Source organism: Taudactylus pleione, unplaced genomic scaffold, assembly GCF_031769625.1.
Source record: "Taudactylus pleione unplaced genomic scaffold, aTauple2 ptg000105l, whole genome shotgun sequence".
Lineage (NCBI taxonomy): Eukaryota > Metazoa > Chordata > Amphibia > Anura > Myobatrachidae > Taudactylus > Taudactylus pleione.
Window position 1 is genome coordinate 4,795,741 of NW_028284507.1, and position 18,556 is coordinate 4,814,296.

Genomic DNA, 18,556 nt, shown 5'->3' on the forward strand with positions numbered 1-18,556 from the left:
TTCCACCTGGTTACAACCTCTTGCTTCAGTTGGTGGAATGACAAATGGAACTGTTCTTGCAGGTGCTGCAATCTTCTACATGTGGTTGTTGAATGCCAAAAATGCCACGGGCCACAGCCAGAATGTCCTGCATGGACCTATCATTTTTTAAGAAATTCTGAACCACCAAGGTTATTTTGTGAGCAAAACATGGTATGTGCTGAAATTCACGCAGTTGTAATGCTCATATATTTTACTTGAGATATTGGAAATGAAAAATCCTGAGGAGAGTCTTAACATGATAAGCCATTTTGCTATCAGATTCCTGAATTTTTCCAACAGATTGACACAGGTATGCCTCTTAGTGAAGCCAGTGATACAGAATAGCCTTCTGTGAATGAGCTGGTGTTATGTGATTAATACTGCTGCTGAAGGCGATACACCCAGTAGGATATCACAGTCATGTATTTTTTAGTTTGACAAGAACCACTTTTCCACATATTTATAGTTACAGTAAGTGAAAAGTCAGTGCAAAGGCATTTTCTAGGCAAATAATAACTTTTTGTTTAATGTTCTGGTACAGGTGAGAAATTGCTGTTCTGGGAAAATAGAATTGAGATTGAATTTAATAGCATGGACACATGACCTCAACTAATTGTCTAAAACCAGGTACATTGATGGTGGATATTGGATGCAGATCTATTGTTAAGATAGCCATCACAGCTACAGTGATCCGCTGTGCAACAGGATTGCAGAAGTCATACATGGCTCCTGTTGTAAATGATTGTTTCATGGACAATTGTTGTGTGAAACTACTAGTCTTCTTTGTCCCCTTCTGTGATGAACATTCACCCCCAGCAACAACATCCCTAGCATGCAACGATTCTACTTGGGAATCCTCTATAAGGGAGGAGTCAGTTTTCCTTTGCAATTTTAATGCAGGACTACCTCAGATCACTAATGAGGTTGATGTGTTAGCGGTGATGATTGCTTGTGCTTGGACATATTATTGCAGCTAGTAGCTGATGCTGGACTGCTTGTTGTTATTATTTATATGATTTTCCAGAGTTTGCTAAAATATTTTAATGCACTAACTGCAAATAATGGAGATGGTGCCAAGATGATTAACAGCCCTACCTCTACTTACTTTGAAACTACAAACGCCTTGTGAAATGTTGTCAGGATTTAGGTAAAAATAAATCCATCTGGTAGAGCTAGATTTTTGGTCTTATGACCAGGCATGACCAATGGGCTTCTTCCTATCATCGGCAATAACTGCTGCCAACGGTGTCTGACTTACTTTGAAACAAATCATATCAACCTCCTGAATTTTATTAACTTGTTCTTGTCTAACACTTTCGCTCATTAAAATCCTTATTAGTGTCAGATACTGTACATAATTATCCCCTTCATCCTGTTGAACATTTAAAGTAACATCCTCAATTTCTATCACCACTACTGTATGCTCTGTACAATGAATGTGAATATGAATAGTGACAGCGATAGTATAAATAGGTGTAAACTATTATGGGACATAAAGAAGTCAGTGCTTTATTTCAACCAAACCAACAGATGCCCTCTTGTGAAACTGTCTTTGATTTGATTTGGCCTGAGATGTGATGTGAATCTCGGGGTCCGGTACAAGTGTCCCCTTTGTACCCCCCTGTCGCCGGTCCTGCCTGTGTGTGTGCAGTACAGTATACAAGCACAAGGCGTCAGGAGATTGAGGCACACTGGGGAAATAAGGTATCCTAACAGGGAATAAAAAGCCTCAAATAAACAGGCGCTCATAAGACCAGCGTCTAGCTCATGCAGCAGACAGACCACCCCCATCCTTTTTTTTCATTGATCCCAATATACTAAGTCAGATGGTGGTAAAGTAAACTGGTCTTAAAGGGGTTAAAACTTCATTTTACAGTCACGTGATCATGTCTTGAATACTAAATAATAATCAAAAATACTTATACCAGATTACATATATATATATATATATATATATATATATATATATATATATATATATATATCTAGAGAGAGAGAGAGGGAGAGAGAATTGGTATTGGCTATTAGTAGTAATAGTAATCTACAGAAAGTAACGTACTTCAATGGACCCAGCAACCCCATACACATTGCGGCAACTAGAAAAAATAATAAATCAGTAAAAATAGCACCAAGGACACCCAGGGAAATGTGGGAAAATCATTACTTTAAAACACTAGACAATAGAGTGCAAACTCCACACAAATTGCACATTTGAGAAACTGCACACTTGTGAAAGAATTGTAAAATAAGACTACTTAGAGAGACTATGCACATACATTACACATGACCTAAAATGTCACTATCCACACATTTTACTAAACATAGACATTCATAGGGGCATATACAATTGGTCGCAAGGTTTAGCGAGGAAAATACCTTGTGCCCAATTTAGGAATACCGCGTGTATGCGCGCTCCCTATACCCGCAGTAGTCAATTCAAAAAATAGTCGTTGCGGGGTTTTCAGCTCTGAAAACCCCGCTCCGCGTAAAAAAAAAAAAATCTTCACCTACCTGGCTGGGGGTCTCCGGTGATCGCCGCGGCTCCTGGTGGCTTGCCTCTCTCTTCTTACTGGAGAGGAGGGGGCTGCTGGGAGTCCTGGGGGCTGCTGGGAGGCTCCAGTGGCTGGTGGGAGGGGCAAGAGCTGCTGGGAGATTTAGTTCTCACAGCGCCAAATCTGGGGGCCACACATACACCGGGGGTCACACACACACACTCACTCATACACACTTACAAGCACCACACACACTACATACTCACCCTGCTGCAGAAGAGACGGGAGGTGCCGCCGGGGTGCCAGAGCAAGTCCCACTGATTTTTCCGAAATTTAACGATTTTAGGAAAAATCACGCTTGCTCTGGAGGTGGGAGAATAAAAACCTTACAGCGTGCAAAAAAAAAAACACACCTAATTGAATAGCAAAAAACCCGCACCTACAGGAAAAACCTCGCAGGTGCAGGTTTTTTGCTATTCTCGCACAAAATAGAATATGCCCCATAGGGTCTGTTTGTTTTTTTAACTTAATATAATTTGATTCACAGCACACCCCTCTTCGTCCACACACATTCTCCTCGGGTATAATATGTATGTATGACAATTGCGGCTTATTTTAGCACACCTCTTCTCTCTGCTATTTAAATCAAGGAAAAGTGACAAGTTGAACGTTGAAGGACGTAAAGTAATTTGGAAAAAAAATGATATCGCATAATACTTTTTTTTCCTCCTTCCACTGGTTTAAGTGTGCGAGAGAGCAGATTCGGCATTGGCATAAATGACAGTTGGCTAATGGTTTTTCTGGAGAACACTTAAGAAAGGAGAGGGTTGATTGGCAGAAGTAGAATAGGCATCTAAATTTCAAATTCCGGGGAGGTTTTACTTGCCTGTTAAATGCCTATTGCTTTAGAAATACAATAAAATGACTATATAATTCAAGCACATTGAAGTACTAATGGCTGAAATGCAGAAGTATTAGCTGCATTGCAGTAACAGGCTGGAATACACTTTAATGTGAGTTTATAAGGTCGCTGACACTAACCTCTTGTGGGATAAGAATGTGTAGAGCATCAAGGTTTCCTGGAAGCAGGAAAGAGTGTTAATCAGGCTTCCAGAAAACTACCATTTATTTAGAGACGGACTTTAAAAACCTACTTAATAAAAGCCTACAGACTGCAACAATCTATCATTTCACCACAGGATTACAGCACATTTAAATGCCATTGATGGGGTGTGGAAATAACCTTAACATATATAGTATATTAAATGTAAATGATTTGAAATGGAGGTGTAATCTGTGCTAGTGGCGTAACTAGGGTATTTGGAGCCCAGGGCAAATTTGAAAATGGAGCACCCACCCCACCTATGTGCGTGCGCTGAATGCACGTGTGGCGAAAAATGGGCATGGCCATTGAAAAAAGGGGCGTGTCAACATGACACACACCCCTTTCTTGTCACTGGGAACATTTCTTTCCATTTGCACCTTAATGCAGTGCCCCTTATACAGTCCCCCCCTATGCAGTGCCCCTAGCAGTGGTCCCCCTTAGGCAGGCCCTGATTAGTTCCCCTTATACAGGCACCCAGTAGTGGTCCCCCATATGCAGTGCCCCTTACACATTGCCCCCTGTAGTGGTCCCCCTTATGCAGCCCCCCATTAGTTCCCCTTATACAGTGCCCCCAGTAGTGATACCTCATATGCAGGCCCCCAGTAGTGATCCCCCATATACAGTGCCCACAGTAGTTGTCCCCATTATGCAGTTCCTCCTGTAGTGGTTCTCCCTTTTCAATGCCACCTGTAGTGGACCCCCCTGTGCAGTGCCCCCAGTAGTGAGCCCCTTATATAGTGCCCCCAGTAGTAGTCCCTCCTATACAGTGCCCTTTATATAGTTCCCCCAGTAGGAGTCCCCCTTGATGCAGTGCCACCTGTAGTAGTCCCCAGTAGTGGTCCCCCACAATGCAGTGCCCACAGTAGTATCCCCCCCCAGTGGTAGTCCCCAGTAGTGGTCAGTGCTGGCAGCTATGTGTGTGTTATGCACAGTCTGAGCCCGCCTGCCACCCTCCTCCTGGTGCTATTGGGCAAGTGCTCAGGGGAGGGAAGGGGCTCAGCTGTGCAGCACAGGACCGGCGCTGGAAGCCTAGCGCCGGTCCTGTGTAAATGTGTAGCGCTGACTGCACTCTCTGCAGTCGGCGCTACACTGGCTAACTAGGACGAGCCGGTACCGTGGCCGGCGGCGCCCCCCCACACCGCCGGTCCCACGGCGCCCAGGGCACGCACCCCGCTCGCCCTGCCCTAGTTACGCCACTGATCTGCGCTCCCTATCTGTATAAACTTATTTGTTGGGTTTGAGGTATTCATCTGCTGCCGGCATATATTCTTGGGACCCTTTTCACTGTGTCACATAGAAACTAAAAATGTGATGGGAAATTGCGGACCCCAATAAGTAACATTCTGACGCTGCGGCTACCAGAGCAATTCATCATTGCTCCAGCGCAGTGACAGCTGATGCGTTATCAGCTTTCCCCATGAGTTGCTTCACTGCTCCTTTTTGGAGCAGTGAATCTATTCACTGCTCCTGTCAGAGCAGTGACAGGACTGCACATGTGTGACCTACAGGTCGCGCAAGCGCACAAGAGCCCCGACATCCGACGGAGGGTGACCGTACAAGGGGCAGAGGGATCCAAAAGGTTCCCTCATCGCAACCCGGACTAACTTCTCATAGGGAAGGAGCGCGTTGCGATGTCGAAGCAGGAGCATTCACCATCTGAAGATGGTGAATGCTCCCGCAGTCAAGCTCCGAAAATATTATATTTTCAGAGCTTGATGAATTCGGTCACCATACTAGTGTATGGGGACAGCGGGCCATTTCGCAAGAGGAAGGTAAGTAGGAGATATCTGTACCTATACCTTCTTGATGAATGGCCCGATAACTTAATTTTTACAATTGCAGGTGAAAATTTGCATTTTCACCTGCTTTTGTGAAAATTAAGTGATGATGAATAGACCCCTGTGTGAGCTCCAGGTATGATCTCCTTTGGGGGGAGGAGGTTCTAATAAACCGGGTACCTGCTGTGGGTGTAGTGCACCGGCGTCTTGATCTTGCTCTCACCCGCTGGCTGACTCTTCCAGAGAGGTGTGCAGGGGGCGTGGTCCAACACGGGTCGGACTTCGTCAGACGTGTTCTGCTCACACAGAGTGGCCGGAAACCAGCAGGATTTACCTTTCAAAGCGCAGGAGAACCGCATCTAAGAAGAAGCTAAGTGAATCCCCGGGACACCACGGGAAAAAGGGCCATCGTCCAATACAAAGGTAAGGATCAACAACTTCAGTTTTGCCCCTTGCGAAAAAGGACAATTATTTAACACAAAGAAAGTTAAAGCTGCAAAACTTAGGCCTCTGCTTCTCTTAATTATCATCAGCATGACTATTGTCCAACTGGTCCTATTATTTATTATCACCCCTTCCCCTTAGAATGTACTGTAAGTTCTGAAAGGCAGGGTCCACCACCTTACATCTCATGTTTGTCCACTCCTTATCTTCCTCCTGTGTTTCTGCCATGTCTTATGCTGAATTGGTTCTGCATGTGTTTTGTTCAAGTTACATTCTTTGATCTTATTCTGCATAACTTCTGTCATCTGTGTCCTATACCGACATCATCTGTCTGAGATGCAATTTGTTTGAAATCTCATTCACTAATTTTTATTGTATTCTGCTTATTTGTAATCATCATGTGTGTAATTTTGTTGCCTTGTATGCCCTTGTTACTTGCCTACCGTGTGATGTTATAGTATGTTTTGTACTTACTTACACCAAGATCATCTGTTGTGTAGTATATTATGCTCTATAATTCTAATATTTTTATATCTACCCCTTGTATGATGCTCAGACACTTTGTGGTGCCTTACAAATATGATAAATTATTATTATTATTATTATTATTATTATTATTATTATTATTATTATTATAATTATTATTATTTATAAAAACATGCACATGTGCTACACTGAGAGCAGTGCTCCATGTTATGTCAGCTGAGCAAGCACTATGGCAGATTCCACTTATTTTAAAAACTGATAGAAACATCTATAGCAGAGGTTCTCAAAGGCGGTCCTCAAGGCACCCCAGTAGTTCAGGTTTTAGTGTTATCCATGGTTGAGCACAGGTGGTTAAATCTAATTGACAGAGGTACTAATTAAGTCACCTGTGGAGAAGACTGGATATCGTTAAACCTGGACTGTTATGGTGCCTTGAGGGCCAAGTTTGGGCACCTCTGATCTACGGAATGATTCAAAGTAGACATGTGGCCTACACGCAATGGATACATCGATTTTGTATCATGTACACATGAGAATGCAGCCAAATAAATTACTAGAAAACAGTGACATCAAAGCCAACTTTTTTTGACTTCCTGGAGTACCTGGAGACAAATACAGAGTGCGTGGTGGTGGGACTTGTGTCATTATGATCCCACCCCTTGTGGTGCACTGACACATTTCATAGCATCACACAGCAAGAGGGTGGGGCCATGAGGATGCAATTCACTGCAAATTGCATCATAAAGTCCTGCCCACTTCATGATAGATAAAGAGGGAGGGTGGCCTGCTTCTCCAGGAGTCAGTGAGAACTCGCCAAAGTACCAAGGTCTCTCAGACATTGATGAAGAGCAGGCAATAATGCATCACAGTGTCATAAATTCCAGCACCTCAGCTGTGTCACTAATTCCTATTGAATTTATGCGTTGTCATTCTTATGAAAATGTTCTCAGTCTAAATGAATGGTTGCCTCCAATATATGCCCACATGAAACAAAATGAGAGGAGGGCTCTGGGAGGACATAAGTGGACTATGATAACAGAGCCATAGATAAAATTAAAAATATAAGTTAGATATTTTCACTAAACGAGACCAATGTAAAATAAATAAAAAACAAATAAGCTTATAGGAAAATCAACCTGTCTCTCCTGCTTTAAAAAAGAGTTAAGGATTAAGGGTGGTCTGGTGGGAAACAGCAGATGGGTAGCAGTAAGAACACAGGCAGGTTGGGTGGTCTTAGAAACAGTCTGAAATGCAAATGAATCTCCTTTGAATTATTCTTCTCTACCAGAGGTATATCCCACAGCATTCTCATGTAGCCATGAATCCAAAGGGACGGCAATAAAAGACAATTCTACAGATTGTCGGCCCCCAGGTCTGTTGTGTTCAGGATTTGATCATATATCAGCAGACTTCTTCTATCGCACCGTCATTCCTCTCTGTCTGCTCAAGCAAGTCACATGCATCCATAATTAGATTCAACTCTATTTGATGAAGAGACAGACATGTCCAGCAGTTAATCCCCCACAGTAAAATCAGGAGTATTGCTTCAAATGAGTGAGTGAAATAATAACTTTAATATCATTTAATAGCACCAGCGGGCCTCTGTCAGACACCTGATTTGTATGCTTTACTGTCAACAAGTTCTGATTGGTATTCTAAAACTACATTAATGCTCTGAGCCATCATCACCGAACTTAGAATAACCATTTCCCCAGAGTTATCTCTTATAATAAGCTATGTCCTCCCTTTAGAACTCAATGAACAGGCATTTACAGAAGCTCACTATGCTCTCAACGACCTCTGCAGACCCCTAAGACAATGAACTGCCTCCAATGTAAAGAAAAATATATTCACTTTGGTGTCTGTATAGAACTTAAAACTCCACCTGGACGTGCTCACAGACCTATTCCCATCCAACGTCCTTTTTAAATCTGAAAAAATATATCTGTAGCAGTTGAAGACCTTGCTCAAGAGTCAATTAAACAGGTGAACAGAAAGATACCAAAGTCAGGAGTCAATATTCATACAGAGGTTCTGTAGTACTGTACATCAACATAGGCCACATGTTACATAGGTAACCGGTGCCTTCCAATGCACTGCAATGGCTGTTGCTGAGAGTGAACTGTCATTCGCCAAGTTACCCTTTAGGAGTATTCATGCTTCATAAATCAATATGGTTTGCTTTTTTTTTTTTTTTTTACGATTCTGAGGATGCCTACATGGAATGAAGAGGACTCTTTCCATATGGATCCGAGTAAATAATAATATGGGTGGAGGAGTGTTTCTGTATAAAAAAAAAATTCGTAGTGTGTGTGTGTTCTGTCATTTAATTATATATTTTTTACACTGCAAATTCCAGAACGCTCTGACAGCCATTTAAATTGGGCATGACAGAGCTAGATTGAACCTATAGTGCTTCAGTAAGGAACAATATTAATTCTTTCTTATATAATATTTATAATCCCTACACCGCCCAAGGGGTGAGATAAATAGCCCTAGTGCTATCAGCACAGATCTAATTCTTTGTTGCAGGCCCGACTTCCCTAGGGAATGCCGCCCTTTGCTGAAAGACCTTGGTTTAGTCGGCATTTTGGCGTGGGGAACCCACGCCACATGTCTCACCTGTCTTGGCTGGTAAAACCTAGTGCTGGTTGGTGGAAATGTGGGGGAAAACCCACGTTCTTTGTCCACCTGATTTCTCCATTAAAAGCCTAGGCTTAAAGTCTTAGTGTTGGTTATGTATTTGCAGAGGATCCCATGCTGGTTTTATTTTTAAGTGGTCTATTCATTAAGGGAAAATATCCCTTGTGATAATTAAGGATTGAACTCGCATTCAATATCCCTCCTAAACTTAGTTTTCATTTCCAAAAAGCTGCTCTTTTTGCGGAGACAGTTTTTGGGATAAAGGGACTTTTCTCCTCCTTCACTGTCTATTTGCAGCCTGTCTTGAAGCTATGCATGCACAGCTTGAAGACAGCCTGTAAACAGACAGTGAAGCGGCAAGAGAGAAGCCAAAGGAGACCATCCCCCCTTCCCCAGCCAACCGCACAGCCTGTCCCCAGACCCCCCTGTTCCCACAGAGCTGCAGCTGCCACAGGAGGTTTTGACCCCCACTGAGACCGTGCAGCCCCAAAGTGCCAGTGCCCTCTCCCTAGCTCCCAGCTCACAGGAGGAGAGCTCAGGGAGCCTGGAGGGAGCTTTATTAAGGTAAGAGGAAACAGCAGGGAGGGGTCTTTTCAGATCCTTCTGCTGTATCAGGTGCTGTACGCCATCTCAGGATGGCGTACAGTGTCACTGTCAAGTTCAGAAAAAATGCTTTTTCAGAACTTGATAAATTACATAATTTCCACATCCCCATACTATACTATAGTATGGGGATTGTGGAAATTATTTGGGGACAGTTGTAACCAGAATTAAACAGTGATGTCTCCTGCGTTACAAGAATGATGAATTAGCCTGGCACTTAATTTCTACAGAAATAGGTGAAAATCTTAATTCCACCTACTTTTGTAGAAATTAAGTGATGAAAATTAGACCCTTATTCTCCATTTTTTTAACAAAATCAGACAATGAAGGCTCACACAAAACTCCTCTCAGAGGCAGCAAATTTGTTGGGTAGTTTTGGTTTGCAGCAGCCTCCAAACCTGCCCTTTGGTAAATATAGTCTTGCAGCCGTCTATCAGGGAGGGAAAATCAGGATGGCCAGGTCAGTTAAAATTTTGGCTCTTTGCATTTATACATCGTGTTTGAGCTTTTAAATTCACTGTTTAGTTAATTTTCCCCTCATGTTTAATTATTACAAATATATTTGTAAAATACAGGTTGAGTCTCCCATATAAGCTTGTCACAGGTCCTTTTGAGTGTTTTTGCACCATTAAAGTTTTTAAGTGTCAAAAGGTTTGTGTCTATGCTCCTACTACAATAGGTTCCAACAAAATAATATCCTGGAGGAAGTGATTGGTTAATTGTATAACATGCGGGACACTGTCTGCGGTTTTTCTTCAGTCCTCATTATTCCAAATATCTGATGTTTACTAAAGAGTAGAGATGAATGGATCTGTTGAGATTCAATATGCAGATTGTTTCTCTGCTTTCCCTCATTGCAATGTGCAAATAAAAAGTTCACCTTTAGTGGAATATCCTGCTTACTAACTGTTCTTTACTACCTCAGTTCAAGCTCCATGAATATAATAGGACTTACTGTTGGAAATATATGTGTAAAGATTGGGTGATGCAGCAGAGTACCTATACAAACACCAGTGGATGCCCTGAGACAACAAACAACCCAGTTGCTTAACTAGTGGAGTGGTTAATTGATGTTACATGAAATACATCCGTACTCACTGTTATACACACTGGTTGAAAGGAGCAAAACGGGGCGTCAAACAACTCTCCAGTCGGTAAGTGTATGGATGAATCAGGTAGCGTTGCAGAATCACTCGAAAGTGTGGATATCGCAGGTAATCTCTCAGATCTCAAGGCGATAAGAGGAAGACTTGTGTATCCCACTTTGGTGCTCTAACACAGCCTCAGTGCCTCCCACTGTGGCGCTCTAACATAGCCTCTGTGGCCATCTTGGTAATGAAACCTCCCAGGAGGAGTTACATGGAGTCTGTGAAGAAGCACTCTCCATCTTCAACACTTAGGAGCCTATTTATTGTCATCATTTTCCCCTGATAAATAACAATTTATTTTGCATTGTTTATCTCTGATTTATCACAGTTATTTAACAAAGTTTGCTTGCTGAGATGGTACTTTCAAAAAGAGGCTGCCCAGTGAAGCTTTCTCATTGAAAAGTATTTCACTGCTATCTTTATCATTTATCAGGTGCAGTTCAGGGCCGTAGCTAGGGTAGTGCGGCCGGTGCCATCGCACAGGGCACCACAGGTCAGGGGGCGCTGTTTGGCCTGTCAAATGTCTGTTTATTATCATTCTCACTTGTAGCTTCCTCTTATTTCATCCCCAGCATCTCCTGGCCTCTCCTATCTCTTCCCTGGCCCTTCCCCATGAGGCCATTCCCCTTTTTTGGGTGCATTATGTCCCTTTGAAAAATGAGGGGGGAGCCAATGCCATTTCTGGCACAGGGCACCAAAAAAGTCTAGTTACGGCTCTGGTGCAGTTACATGGGATGTGGCCACATGTTTGCATCCCATGCACAAAAGTGCAAAGAGGCCTAACGTGCTGATCTCTGCAAGTGCAGATGCAGAGATCAGCTGCAGCGGAGGACTGATGGTCAGAGGTAGGGATATATGGCATGACAGTATGCCAGAACCAAACACCAGCCGCGTATCACAGCAAATATGGAGCATAGATCTTCTGCTTGGATGTGGCATGTCTCCAGTTACTATACCAACTATTTTGTCGATGCACTCTGTCCCAAATAGTGCTTCATAAGTTTTGAGAGGTATAGATATAAGTGTTGTGTAGATGGGGGGGGGCTCGGATAAGTGACACTGGAGCATTATTACTACATAGTTGTGTTCAATGGATACGGTCATATATGCCCAAGAGAAGATGAATCGGTCTCTATGGCAGGGATGAGGGGAGCTGGGTATGTGCAATGTTCCCTAGCTTGCAGGTGTGAATAAAGACAGATACAATAGCCTTGAGACTGGATATCGGTGGTTTGAGCCTAAAACAGTTTCTCTGTATAGGGCCTCATGTAGTCTTATCCTGGCTTTGCATACAGCTAATATGCCATAGGCAAACGCAGGGGGGTTTCCATCCACCTGGAAACCCCCTTCCCCAGCACACACCATGACCACAATAGAAATAGTAATATAATAGATTGTTATTAGCGCTGCATGATCGTCTCAGTATCACAAGTGAAATAATTAGCACCACCTGTGGATCTTTTAACGTGTATCAGCCAGTAATAAATACACCTGTACACCAACTAGGAGATCTGGAAAACATTCACTGTTATGTATATGCTGCTATAGAGCCCAATATGTACATATATGTCCAGGGCAGCGCTAAGTTATTCTGCTGCTCCCCCAGACTCCCGGACTTGCTCTAATACTCTGGAATGGTGCCCACATCTTAAATAAAAACATTCAGCTCAGGCACGATGGCCCTACTGCCACATTTAATGGGTTACAGTGATTGCTTGCTGGTCCTCTCTATGCTGGAATTATGACACACAATATACTTTGTATGACGCATATTAAAGCTGGATAAGTGATAATTATGCCCTCTTCATGGACTGGCCACACTCACTCTAAAATCAAGCATTTGGAAACCCCCCTCTAGAAATCCTGCATTTGCCACTGTATGCTATGTGATGTCCAGGTGCAGTAGCTCTGTTACCTACAACTGTTTTATTGGAACCAATTTCTGCTCCTGTTGAAGCAACACAGATTCAATTTATTCAGCCACAAGTTTTCTCTTGCTGGGGAAGTTTTGAATTAATTTCGAAGAAGATTCTTGGTTCCTATTAAAACTATCTTGAACTGAAATTTATCAGTGGTAATTATTAGGGCAGAGAATCCAATTAGAGTTGCTGAATGCACTGTTTCAGTGTTTGATAGGGCACATATATCCAACAGAGCAAATGCGTATGTTTGGAGTTTCGGACGACAGACGATCTGTTTTTAACCTGTCCCCTTGCTAACCAAAGAGACAGTCTTGCTACTTTGCAATTTAAATATTAGGAGGCTTATTAAACTGTTATGTCATGTGGAAATTCATAAACTGTTCCTAGTGTGTAAATCACAGGGAAGTCACTGCGGAGGTAGTGTTTGTAGCAGTCTTATTACCTATCTATGCAACTGTTTATTTTTATTTTGTTTGATGCAGCAAAGATGGTGTGTAGAAAAATGCAATCATCGATGATTTATTCTCCTGGCGTCTCTGAAGTTATAAATTCTATACTAGAGCATTGCTGTATTTTCCATGAGAAAAAGAAAAGCTGTACAGATACAAGTAGCTGCCATAGAGTGGTATTAAGTGCCCCCTACCCTCACATTTCTGGATTGTCTATTTATTGAACACTACAGCACTTTGAATATTCCATAGCAGAATATAATACACACACAGAGAGAGATTTAAGAGAGAGAGAGAGATTTAAGAGAGAGAGAGAGAGCGCAGAAAGTACAGATTTCAATCACTGAGAAGAATAGTACAAAATAAAAGTGTACTTTAAAGTGGCATACAGGGGCTTATCTGAATCTCATATATAGTACCACTTAGATTCTTTAAATGTCCAACTGACAAGTTGACCCTAAGATCAATGATCAGCTACTATTAAATATCTAAAATAGATATATAAACATTCTGTGGTACAATACTATAAAACCACTAAACATCTCAGGATGGTGACAGCAGTGACACAAGATACAAAAAATATATTTTTAAACACACACACATACACAGACACACACACACACACACACACATATATATATATATATATATATATATATATGTGTGTGTGTAGTGGCAGTATCATGCCAGGTGATGATAGTGAGCCATGGATTCTGTGTGGGGCTGGAGGGATCCACCCTTGCAGGGTAGAAAAAGTAAGTTTGACCACACCTAGAGGCTACCCAGTGGATTCGATCCAAGGAGGACTGAGGCAGACCAGTCAGGCTGCCAGAGGAGAGTCCAAGTGGGACAGTGGCAGCGACAGAGCCAGTGTGTCTGGAGGCCAGTTGGGGACAGATTTGGCCGGTGTCCAGACATGCACTCATGCAGGAAGGACCGCAAATCTCTGGAACTTTTGTGTGACTTTGTGGGGAGAGACCAGTGTCCAGTCCTGCAAGCCCGGCAGGGAGGACCACAAGAGAGACTTTGTGTGAAGGCCAAGAGGCCGTGTTTATACCTGTAAGAGAGAGAACTGGGACTACAAAAGACTGTGTTACATTTGCAGACTAGCTGCCCATTATAATCAAGGCCCAAGCAGTGATGTAGTGCCCTGCATGAGAGGCTAGGTTGTTTATTAGTGACAACCCAACTTACGCACAGATGTCTTCCGCTCCGTGTTCTTTCCCCTCTCGACCAGAGCCCCGGAAAGTGATCATGGGGGGTGATGTCTGTTCCTAGCTTGTCCTTGTTTTGGATTCCAGCGAGTGTGGACGTGTCACACACCAGCTTGGTGCCGTAGTAGCCTTCTGGTCAACTCCATGACCATGATACTGGCGGGATCCAGTTCTCATGGTAATTGGCAGAGTAGGTATGATGATACAGATGGTTGTTTGTGTAAAACCTCTACATGTATGCGGAGGTTCAATGCAGCTTAGTGCAATTCAATAATGTGTTAGTGGTGAAATAAATCTGACGTGTATCGGCCTCCAGGCCTTCCTCAGTGATATGTTTTTTTTTTATTTCTTCCTGAAATGCTGACAGTAAAGCACAATTTATTTTCATTTTAACCTGCAAAGCTGCATGTGGATCTTTATTATACACCTACTCACTGCACCACTGACCTCTCTACTGAGCTAATTACCCCAGATATATTACATATGGTGGAGAATGCAGGCATGTATAAGGATCTATGCAATTGATCTACACAGGGGTCTATGCAGAATTAATGGATGTACAACATAATGGAAACTACAAGACAGGATTCACCTGTGTGAAACCCAAGGAAGGGTAGGGCTTGGTACTGACATAACAGAGAAATTCCTTTTCAAAAATCTGCTGGAGGAGACAGTGCTTGAAGCATGCTGGTAATTGTAGTGCCGCATCAAGTGAAATGTTTTGGTCTGCTGATAATAATTTTGAAAGTAAAGGGTGATACAGTGAAAACAAAAGGTATTCCCGTTTTCATGCTGGGTGGAAAGAAGCAACCTCTCAGAAAAGCCAGGTTGACTACAAGTGTTGATGCTGGAGAGTTGCAAATCCAGGAGTGTACAGTCTGGAAGTAAATCAGGTGTGTTGCAAGGACGTGATTTAAAGTTGTTTGAAATCCTCTGTGGTAACTCTTTTCCAAAGGCTTGGGCTCCAAGTATTGTTCCAGAGAAAGAGAAAGGTAAATTGCCAAAAGCAGAGTAAAACTGGAAGTGTGTGTAGTATATGGTGCAAGGTCCACCAAGAGTGGACTATGGGCTTGATTCAGACACACTCGCAAGCAGGTCGATGGCCGGGCAGTGCGCACGCGCCGCATGCGCACTGCATGTGAGTGAGCCCCAGAGCGAGCATGAGCCCCGAAGCGAGCGAGAAATCACTTGCTCCAGGGCTCGCAACAAAACAAGGCGGCTGTCGATGTTCATCAACAGCTCGCCCCGTTCTGTAGGCAGGAAGGGGGGGGTGGCTGGCCAAACGGAGATGTTCCCGAAGGAACACCTGCCGTTTGAGGGCGGCCCTACTGACATCACTCGTGATGACAGTAGTTGAGCTTCCTGCTCAAGGGTCTCATCGCAAGTTTCCTGCACAAGCTTCCTGCACAAGGCGATCATCGCAAGCCCGATGGTCGCTATAGTCACGACCATCGTGACCATCACCTGGCCGCTCACAAAAGCTGTGGGTGGTCACCCACAGCTTAGTGAGTGGCCAGGAGGCCGGCTCCAAAAAAAAAAAACGCCTTGATTCAGAGCGAGCGCTCTCAAAGAGCGTCGGGCTCTGAATCAGGCCCTATGAGCCTGATTTATTATGGATCACTATTGCGATCAAAATTGCAAATACGTATGCAGTCCCTCTGCGAAAATATACTAATGATTGCTATCGCAATGTCATCGCAGCCTAACATAAGGATGCCCACTTCACCTTACACACATCTGTAATACTTAGCAATGTGCTTGCACAAGGTCTAACCTTACTCAGAAATGGCATGCAGTGAAAACCCAAGCTGCGTATGGCATCGCAGTGGCTTATTTATGCCCCCCCCATAACAGTGAGCACTGGCATGTCTACATTTCACCGACCACCCACAAATGGTTACTTCCTGTCAATCATTCTGCGATGGGTCTGCGTAGTCACTGCAATCGCAGTGTGATCGCAGTGGAGCACACTGCAATGCATAAGCATGCGTAGTATGTAACAATCTGCATGCATAATCTCAGTTGAAATCAGTAATGAATCAGACCCTTTGTCAGCATGGAATCATTTGACCATATGAACACAGTTATGCATGAAAGACTGTCATATTATTATGCGCAAATAATGACTTAGCGAAAAGTTCAGCTGAAAAGACATTGATGCATAAAGAAAATGTTTAGAACTTGCACTGTGGATTATGGGGGTCATTCAGACCCACTCGCGAGCGGCAGTATGCTCGCAAGTGGGTCGATGGTCCCTACTGCGCATGCGCACGACGGAGGGAGCTCCGTCATGCGCATGTGCGAGACCCGGCAAGCGAAGGACTTTCCATCGCTCCGGGTCTCGCACCAAAGGGGGCGTGCTGTCGATGTTGATTGACAGCACGCCCCCTTTGGTGGGCGTGCCTGCCAGACGGAGGCGTTCCCATGGGAACGCCTACCGTCTCAAGCCGGCCCCACTGACATCACTAGTGATGTCAGTGGGAGTGATTTTGGCTCTGATAGAGCCAAAATCACTCCAGGGCTTGTGGCTGAGAAACCCGACCACAGGGTTTCACTCGCAAGTCCGATGGTCGCGATGGTCAAGACCATCGCGACCATCTTGTTGGACGCTCGTATATGCTGTGGGTGGTGACCCACAGCTATACGAGCGTCCAGGAGGACGCTCCATTTTAATGGAGGAGGGCCCCGATTCAGAGCGAGCGCTCTGGTCAGAGCGTCCGGCTCTGAATCAGGGCCTATATGCTTTAAAGATAGCATTTAAGCAAGAGGAGAAAAGGGTGTGGGTAATTAAAGCTCTTATAGAACCAGACCTCCAATTAGCAGTTATGTCTGAACGCCTTGAGGAGGCTGAAGCATTCAAATATATTACAAAGTATAAGAATAATGTACTGCTGGCAAAGAATGAAGTATTAGAGCAACACCTTGTTGAATAGCACACAAAGGCCCTCATTCTGAGGCGGTCAAAAGAAGTGATCGCTCTCTCTGAATGAGGACGGCCGCTTCATTTTTGAAGTGCGGCTTCCTGGTCGTTAGTTAAGCTGTGGATTACCACCCACAGCTTACTGACTGACCAGGTTGATGGTCGCAATGTTGAACACCATCGTGACCATCGGGGCTTGTGACGAGACCCTAAGGTTGGGTCTCGGAAACCGCAAGCCCCAGGGAGCTTCCTGCTCTGATCGAGCAGGAAGCTCCCCACTGACATCACTGATGATGTCAGTGCGGCTGCCCACAAAATGGTAGGCGTTTTGGAAACCACCCCCACGACCCGCCTACAAAATGGGGCGAACTGTCGATCAACATCGACAGCCGCCCCGTTTGTAGAGAGCTCCGGAGCGAGAGAGTTTGCACATGCGCAGTGCGGCCGCTGCGCATGTGCAGGGCTAGCTATTGACCCGGTTGTGAACACATCGGTGCTTGCGACTGGGTCTGAATGAGACCCAAAGTGTTTAGTCCTTCAGCAGCAAGTCGAAGAATTAAAAGAATGTGTCAAGGGACATCAGAGTGATGCAGCAAGTACACAAGGAAAAGTGGCTGATTTAACTTTGATTTTAGAAGAAAAATACTTTTTAGTGGTCTCCACAAACAATAATACTTGCAGAGTGTGAGTTAGAAAGAAATTCTCTGTCTGAGAAGCTCCGTGAATGTTCTGGAGAAAGGGAGAAATAACTTTACCATGTACCTGCAATAGTTGAGGAGTTTCAAGAAGAGAATAAGAGCCTTGATAAATGTCTGTTAAGTACACATAACCAGTTGCAAAATCTCCAAATTGAAAGGTATGCCAGAGGACTGAAGCTTCACTGTAAGTTATATATTCTAGAATCTGAAATAGCTGTACAAAAGTTGAGAATGATTGAATATGAAGATATGGAGAGCAATCTTCTACAATCTGAGAACAAGTTGGAAAGTGCCATAGAAAAAATTACCTTGCTGGAAGAACAGCTCTCTGCAAATCAGAAAACATGCAACATGGAAGTGGGAAAAGCAGAAGAGGAAAATAAGTTGGTTAACACTCTAAAGTTGAATCCTGGACCCAACATGTTGTCTTATGTCTTCACTGAACCTAGTGGGACAGAAATACAAAATATCAAACAGCAGTGGAATAATGGAGATGTCCTCATTAAATGTACCCATGTGCAAGATGGGACCAAAATATCAAAGTTGGGAAACTCCCGAAAAGATGGTGTTTCAAAAGTGGATGAGATATGTTGCAGGGACATTCAGCTTCATGTGATGTCTGAAGAAGTGAAG